The following is an 8237-nucleotide window of genomic DNA, read 5'->3' as shown; positions in this document are numbered from 1 at the left end:
GTGAGTGTGTGTGTCTTTAGTGTGTGTATCTTTAGTGTTTGTGTCTTTAGTGTTTGTGTTGAGTGTGTGTGTCTTTAGTGTGTGTCTTTAGTGTGTGTCTTTCGTGTGTGTGTCTTTAGTGAATGTGTCTTTAGTGTGTGTGTCTTTAGTGAATGTGTGTGTCTTTAGTGTGAGTGTTATGGTAGGCCACGAGCCTAGACAAAGCCCTCTCTGATCGTCGTCCCTCAGATGCCCACAGCGTCAGTGCGACACCGAGAGTGCGTCTGTGAGGTGAGTAATAGAGTGGGGGTACACCTAAGGGATTGGGTAGTGATAGGTGATTTTTTTTTAAACGCTCCGTTAATGAACTTTAGTACAGAGTATCGGTGCAGTGTGATTTGTGTGTGTGTGGGTAGAAACTCGGCGTGGTGTTGGTAATTTGAGTGTGTGTGTGGCGCGCATGTATTAAAAATAAGTAATATTTAAAAATACTTTTTTTTAAACACGCTTTAATGAAATGTACCGTACGAGTAATGGCAGAACTCCACGACTCCAGGAAGTGGCCCCGAAGCTTGCCATAACGTAAGGGACCGTGGTGATTTACAGCCAACGTGAGTTGAGCGTGGACAATTATACCCAAGCCGAAACATAAGACGCAAAAAAGATTGCTTACAAATATATATATATTTTAATGATAGAATATAGTATTGTCATCAGTATGACATACGTATACCAAGTTTTGCAGTCGATACCACATTGGGAAGTGGGTTAAAATAGAGTAACAAGATTTGAGAATACGACAACAGACAGAGTTGAGGATACAACAGACAGAGTGAGTTAAATAAAAAAGCGTGTAATAACATAAACGTGCGTGCTTATGCGCGCGTGCGTTGGAAAACAAGCGCCTGCAGCGGCGCGTGCGTTCACGCCACCGCGTTCGTTTTAGAGGTGGTGTACGTGGGCGTGTGCGGGATAACCCCGGGTGGTGGTGAGCCAGCCGGTTAGCGATGTCCCTCAGAGAGGGCACTTGCGCGGGGTGGGTGGCGATCACCCGATCGGCAGGGGCCCGGCGAGAGGCGGCTGATGAGGAGGAAGGGGTAGTGGAGGGGGCGAGCGTCGGCCCCCACAGTATCTTTAATGACTGTCTTTAGTGAGTGTGTGTGTTTAGTGAGTGTGTGGGTTTAGTGAGTGTGTGTCTTTAGTGTGTGTGTCTTTAGTGTGTGTGTCTTTAGTGAGTGTGTGTGTTTAGTGAGTGTCTGTCTTTAGTGTGTGTCTTAAGTAACGCACTAAAGACACTAACTAAAGAAACACACAAGAGACACACGCAATCACTAAAGACACGGAACGAAAAATACGAGACACACAAAACCACCACCACCACGATCTCCCTCCCGAATTCGTGAGTTTTTGAGATTCACAGTCGGCAACAGAACGGCGCACGGAGCGGCAAGAGACGAAGCGGGGAGGGAGAGGCCGTTGAGAAGATGGGGGAGAGGGTTCAAAGGGGAGCATCTCCCCGGAGGCAAATTGCCTTGTGCCTTGTTGACTTTTCACGAGCGCGGGCTCGCTAACAGAAACTCGCCACCACCCCCAAATATTCTATTAAAGCTATGTGAGGGTGGGGGGGTGAGAAGTGACCGTTGTTGGTGTGAGTGCTTGCGACAACATTTTGACCCCTCTAAGTGGAACATCTGCGACCCGTTCGAAGCATTCGGGCTGGCCGTGCCACCCACAAACACCCAGACCCATAGAGACCCAGAGAGACCCATAGATGGACCATAGATAAACCCATAGATAGACCCATAGATAAACCCATAGATAGACCCATATAGAACCATAGATAAACCCAAAGAGACCCGTAGATAAACCCATAGAGACCCATAGATAAACCCATAGAGACCCATAGATAGACCCATAGATACCCATAGATAAAGACTCATACATATACCCATAGAGACCCATGGATATACCCATAGAGACCCATATATAGACCCATAGATAGACCAACAGCTTAGTACGGTTGGATTTGTACGGTGCGAAATAAGTTCAACATCCACATATACATAACCAGGCTGAATTATGTGAGGAGCTCACACATCATTGACAGATCTGGGCACACTCCCCTTCATCGGAGAGCTCCTCCAGCAGGCAAGTCTGCGTTGGCTGGGTCATGTCGCCCGCATGCCCAGCCACCGCATGCCTAAACAGCTTTTGTTCAGCTCGATAGAGGGGGGGAGGGGCTAAACGGGCGTGGCAGGGGCTGGAGAAGAGATGGAGTGATGTGGTACAGGAGGATGTGGACCTGAGTGGACTTGCCGATGACCGGCACCAGCGATGTCAAGATCGGCCTCTGTGGAGGAGGCTCGTGAAGGACGCTGCTACTGGGCAGTTGGAGGCAGTCGCCCTCCAGCAACAACGGAGGACGGAGGAGCCACGTTCACAACAACGAGCGGAGTGCCGGGCGGCTAAAACACAGCAAGTTGGCACAGTAGGGGGCACAGGTGGTGCATCGGCCAATCATCTCAGTCAGTCAACCTCTATGGCACCTGCTGGGTCTGTCCCTTGACCTCCGGCCAGTAGTGAGCCTTCGACACTTCACGTGGCCTCAAAGTGCACCTAGCCTGGCACAAGCGCCGTGGTGACGTCACCGCCACTTAGTGGCGAATGGTGGGTGTTGGAATTAGTGTGGGGAAGTGGTTGAGTGTGTGTATTTGTATTTGTGTGAGTCTATGGGTGAGCATATTGGTGAGTGTGTAAGTGGGTGAGTCCTGGGCCTCCGCTAGGTTAACTCAGCCTGAAAAATGTGTATCTGGTGCAGTGTGTAGTAAGCATCGCCACTGGGGAGACAAAGACGGCCGGGCGTGGGGTTGGCCACCCATCCACCTCGTGTGCCACAGTGCCGGCCGTTATACGTTCCGCTATTCGCTACTGAGAGCGCTTGCTCCAGCAAGTCTGTCAAAGGCTACCCGGGGAATCTTTGTCTTTGTCTCTCTGTGTGTATCTGCGTGTAAGCAACATGTCTCTGTGTGCGTGCCCATGCGCTGTATAAACAACGCAGCCTCTCGATTGCCGAGTCGGGGAAGGGACTGGCACCGCTGTCTGGGGAGTGGTCTGCGTGGATACCAGGGAGTGAGTGGAGATCTGGACCGGAATGTGAATGCGTGTGAGAGAGAGAGCGTGAGTGAATGTATGTGTGGATGGGTGTGTGGGTGTGTGTGTGTGAGTGTATGAGTGACTGAGTGTGTGAGTGAGTATGTGGGTGAGTGTTTGGGTGAGTGGGGAGTGAGTATGTGAGTGTGTGTGGGTGAGTGTGTGAGTGGGTGAGTGTGTGAGTGTGTGGGTGAGTGTGTGGGTGTGTGCGTAGGTGAGTGAGTGTGTGGGTGAGTGGGTGTGTGGGTGAGTGTGTGGGTGAGTGGATGTGTGGGTGAGTGTGTGGGTGAGTGGGTAAGTGAGTGTGTGAGTGAGTGACTGAGTGTGTGAGTGAGTGACTGAGTGTGTGAGTGAGCATGTGGGTGAGTGTTTGGGGGAGTGGGTGATGGGTGAGTGAGTGTGTGGGAAGCGGTAGTGCAGCAGTTAGATCGCTGCGCTATGAACCCGGCGATCCGGGTTAGATTCCCGCTCACGGCCAACACCAGTGACGATTATCTGAAACGGTCCCGGGCCTCCCCTAGGTCGAATAAGCCTCAAATGAGTACCTGGTGCGGTGTAAACACCGTCACTAGAGAGACAAAGGCGGTCGGGCGTGGTGCTGGCCACCCACCCCATCGTGTACTGTTCCGGCCTTCATAGGTGCTCGCTAACAGCACTTGCCCCTACAGTCTGTTAAGGCTATACGGGGGAACTTTGTCTTTTTTGTGTGTGTGTGCGAGCGTATGTGGGTGAGTGTGTGGGTGAGTGTGTGTGGGTGTGTGGGAGAGTGACTGTGTGAGTGGGTGAGTGTGTTCGTGAATGTGTGGGTGAGTGAGTGTATATATGTGTGTGCGAGAGTGTGTTACTGTGTGTGTGGGGAGCGGTAGTGTAGCGGTTCTCGCGCTGCGCTCCGAACCTGGCGACCCGATTTCTATTCCCGCTCACGTCCAACACCAGTGACGATTATCTGAACTGGTCCTGGGCCTCCTCTAGGTCGACTCAGCCTGAAATGAATAACTGGAGCGGTGGCGTACAGTAAACATCGCAAATAGGGAGACAAAAGCGGTCGGGCGTGGTGCTGGCCACTCATTGCCTCGTGTGCCTTGCCGGCCTTCAGAGGTGCTCGCTAACAACACTTGGGGGCCGTCCATAAATGACGTCACGCACCTGTTGGGGGGGGGGGGTCAGCCATTTGTGACGATGTGTGACGAGGGGGGGGATTTGAGAAATGTGTCGTCACATCGAAATGCGCACCTTTAAATGAATATAGACAACACGTTCTACTTAATTAAATAGACTTTTGAATAAATGTTTTCTCCTACAACATCAGAGTGCAGCGCCACATTAAATACGCACTACAATGACAATAGTGTTGGGGGGGGGGGGCAGAGCTGTGTGACGTCATATTTGAGGGGGGGGGTCTGACTCTTTGTGACGCCTTGTGACGAGGGGAGGGGGGGGTTAAAAATCGTCCAAAATCGCGTGACGTCATTTATGGACGGCCCCTTGCCCGTACAGGTTGTTAAGGCGACACGGGGGTTTCATTGTCGTTGTGCTTGCTAACAGCACTTGCAGCAACATCCTGTTTAAATGCAACACGGGTGGATTCTCCGTCTTGGTCTTGGGTGTTTGAAAGAGGCACCACACACGCAACTCACGATGTACTGCACGGTATTTATTCATCACGGGAATGAGTCATAATACTCCCATTTAACTATTAATAATTTATGTAGCACTTTTTTCCCCAGAAGCGACCTGGCCACAAATGATAGCTGAACGAAGTGGCTTATTGTGAAGAAAAAAAAAATAATACGTTTGCTTTACCCATTCTGGAAATAAAACAGGAGAGGCGTTAAGATGTTCAAACACCAAATAAAAACCTTTTGCAAGGAATCAAGTCTCTGCATTAACCACACACAAGGTACTTGTGGTAAACTTGCAAACAAATTCTGATAATATATGGCAGTGTCTTTGAAATTGATCGGCCTACACAAGAGACAGCAGCCTTCTCTATGGCCGAGTCTCACCGTCATTGTCAGACCAGATGTCGCGTCGATGATTCAGAGAAGAGTTTATAGGAGACACTTTCTTTATTAACAACTTCCACGGTCTCGTCCACACACTCACCACAGTAGTTCAGCCTAACCTGTACACAACACTAGCAGTCTAACACTGACGGCGCTGACTGAGATATTCAACTACTATCCTTCGTAGCGCAATATCTAGCGGAGACGTTTAGCGACGACAGTGACAGCAACGACAAGACGAGTCCCTTCCCAGAACCAGCAGCCTCGAGCCCCCGCTATCGGCTCCTTTTATGCTCCCAGCGCGGCCTGGCTCCGCCCTGACCGCGTCTCCCTTCTCAAACCCACTAGCAGGTTCCAGGGGCCTCCAAATGGGGTCCTCCATGACCCTTGCGCTAGTTCCTCCTCTCTGCCAACACCCGTGCAAACCATCACCGGCGTGTGTGCCGTCTGTCCGCCACAGTTGCCGCTGCTGTCCACCAGCCGGCGCTATTACTCTACACAGAGAAGAACGCCGAAAGGTGACAAGTACATGAAGACAATGCCACACGCACCAGAGCATTTATAGCTCGGGGTGAGCAGCAGCTATATCATGGGATACCTTTCTGTTGTCTCTCTCCACGGGGAAAGATCCACCCACCAACCCCCCCCCCCACGCTTTGAGGAAATCCTAAAACCGATGGGGGGACGGGCATGAAAGCAAAAAGAACGGGCGATAACCTCAATTATTAAGTATTGTAACCTTCACATCGATTTTTTGTTATTATACCCGACAACTGTGGAGACTGTAAAAAAATGGGACCTTTTTGCCGGTATCAAAATATGAAAAAAGAAGACAGGTTTTTCCATTCCTGGCAATTAAACAGGAGGTGGGTGAAGATGTTCAAACACCAAATAGATAAAAACCCTTTGCAAGGAATCAAGTTCTGCATTAACCACACACGGTACTTGTGGTGAACATGCAAACACATGTTTGTGGTGAACATGTGTGGCATGTTTGTGGTAAACATGCGAACACACTTTGCATGTTTACCACAAGGTCCCAAAGTAACTTTTTACAGTCTTTTTTTAGCTTATTTGGACATTTGTTTATGCCAATTACACAGAGTAAACAAATTAAAAAAACTTGGATACACAAAACCTAAAAAAGAACACACACAACGTCATGCAAAAATGTGCAAAAAAATGAGCTACTTGAAATCGTCATGATGTAGCGATTATCCGTAATTTTTTGAAAATCAGAGAAGGGGAGCGGTAGAATTGTGGTTAAGGGGGGGGGGATAAAGCGGTGGGATTATGGTTAGAAGGGGGAGTGGAGGGATTGTGGTTATGAGAGGAGCGGAGGGATTGTGGTTAGGGGAGGAGAGAGTGGAGGAGTTGTGGTTAATATAAGAGTGGAGGGATTGTGCCCGATCTGCTGCTCCCTGGATCTGCCTGAGCTGCACCTTACCTCAAAGGCAGATTCATCTCATCTTTTGATTGGTGCTTCTGTATTAACGACTATCTGATTGTCCTACCACTACACCTGCCTGTGATCAGTTTGTTGTGCTCTACAACCCAGCTTGGCCTTGTCAAAGCTAAGCTCGTCTGGGCTACTCAGTTCATGACTTTAGGAGTCTCGGATTTCGAATAAACTGGTGGACGGAGGATGCCTGCAGGGAGCTTGCAATCTGGTAGCCAGTGAGGATTGACGGTTCTAATTCATTCTCTACTCACAAGATCTCGGTAGCCTCACATTTGCATCACATCCTCATATCCAGATTCCAAAATGCCTATCGCCATCGGCCTAGTGTTATAATAAACATTCCTAACCAATTTTCCACCTAGCTGCAAAATAGAGGTATCGGTGGTAAGAAAGAGCCTGTACTGAAGTGTATGCTTATTAACGCCAAGTTGGTCGTGCAATGTGCCCTTTAGTACGTGAAACAATTGCTATGGGCTATCCCCACCTAGCTTTTAGTACTGAAACCTGGCTTTGACCTGGAATCGACCAACCTTTTGCTGATTTGGTTCCAGATGGCATTCAATATCCCGTATTCCCAAACCAGGTAAAAAGAGAGGTGGTGGGGTCGCGGTGATCTTTCATGTGCCCTCGTCCCAAAGTTGGGTAATTTAAATGCATGATCGTGCGTTGTGCCCTGAATGAGAATCGGGGCCTGTATTTCACCCCTTGTTTATAGACCACCTGGAAGAAAAGGTGATTTTACGTCTCAGCTGTGTGAGGTGATCTCTCCCTTGTTCCTGGAATTCGCTTGCACAATTACTCTGGGATATTTCAACACACGGATGGATGACCCATCTGACAGTTTGGACACAGACCTTTTAGATGGGTTTCGTGGGATTTACTCCGTTTATTCAGACCCCAACCCAGGATCACCACGGCCACACGATCGAGCGAGTATTCACCCAGGGGGTCTCAGTTGGGGCCATTACATTTTCGTCCGCACTATGGACTGACCACACGGTGATTCATGCTGAGATCAAGGGTCTCCCTACCCCTCTCCAACAGTGAAGGGGACTTCAGGGGGGCGGGGTTCGCTCATTAGGCTAACGACCTCATCTGGTTATCATGACGCCTTATCGGCCGATATTTCCTCTTACTGTGACAGTGGTACCATCAATGAAAGAGTTGATAAGTACAATTTAGTGCTCCGATCTGCTATCAATGACCCTGCTCTTCGCCGCCATCTTCATGCTCAAGTTACCACGAGCACCCTGCTGATATTCCAGAGCCCTCTTGGCCTTGAAAGTATAACTTAGGAACATGTAACGATTCTGCCACAGATCTCAACTCGATGATCGAACAACTCTAGGAGCCCGTCAATAGGCATACACGCGCAGGGGCTATCTTCATGGTGAATAAAAAAGTATGTCGCCATAAGGATTGACTCGGCAAGGAACCACCCTGCTGAACTGTTCAGGATGGTCAACGGTTTTATTCACCAAGACTGTACGTCCATAAAGGTTGCTCCTTCTGAAGAGCGCTGCAAATATGTCCATCAGTTCTTTGCTAATGAGATCGATCGCATTAGAGAAGGTATCTGCCGAGCAATTAGTGCTGATCCTAGCTTGGACCCAAGGGCTCCTCTCGTCTTTGAGGATTGC

Source organism: Lampetra fluviatilis, chromosome 45, assembly GCF_964198595.1.
Source record: "Lampetra fluviatilis chromosome 45, kcLamFluv1.1, whole genome shotgun sequence".
Taxonomy (NCBI): Eukaryota; Metazoa; Chordata; class Hyperoartia; order Petromyzontiformes; family Petromyzontidae; genus Lampetra; species Lampetra fluviatilis.
This window is presented reverse-complemented; position numbering follows the sequence as displayed.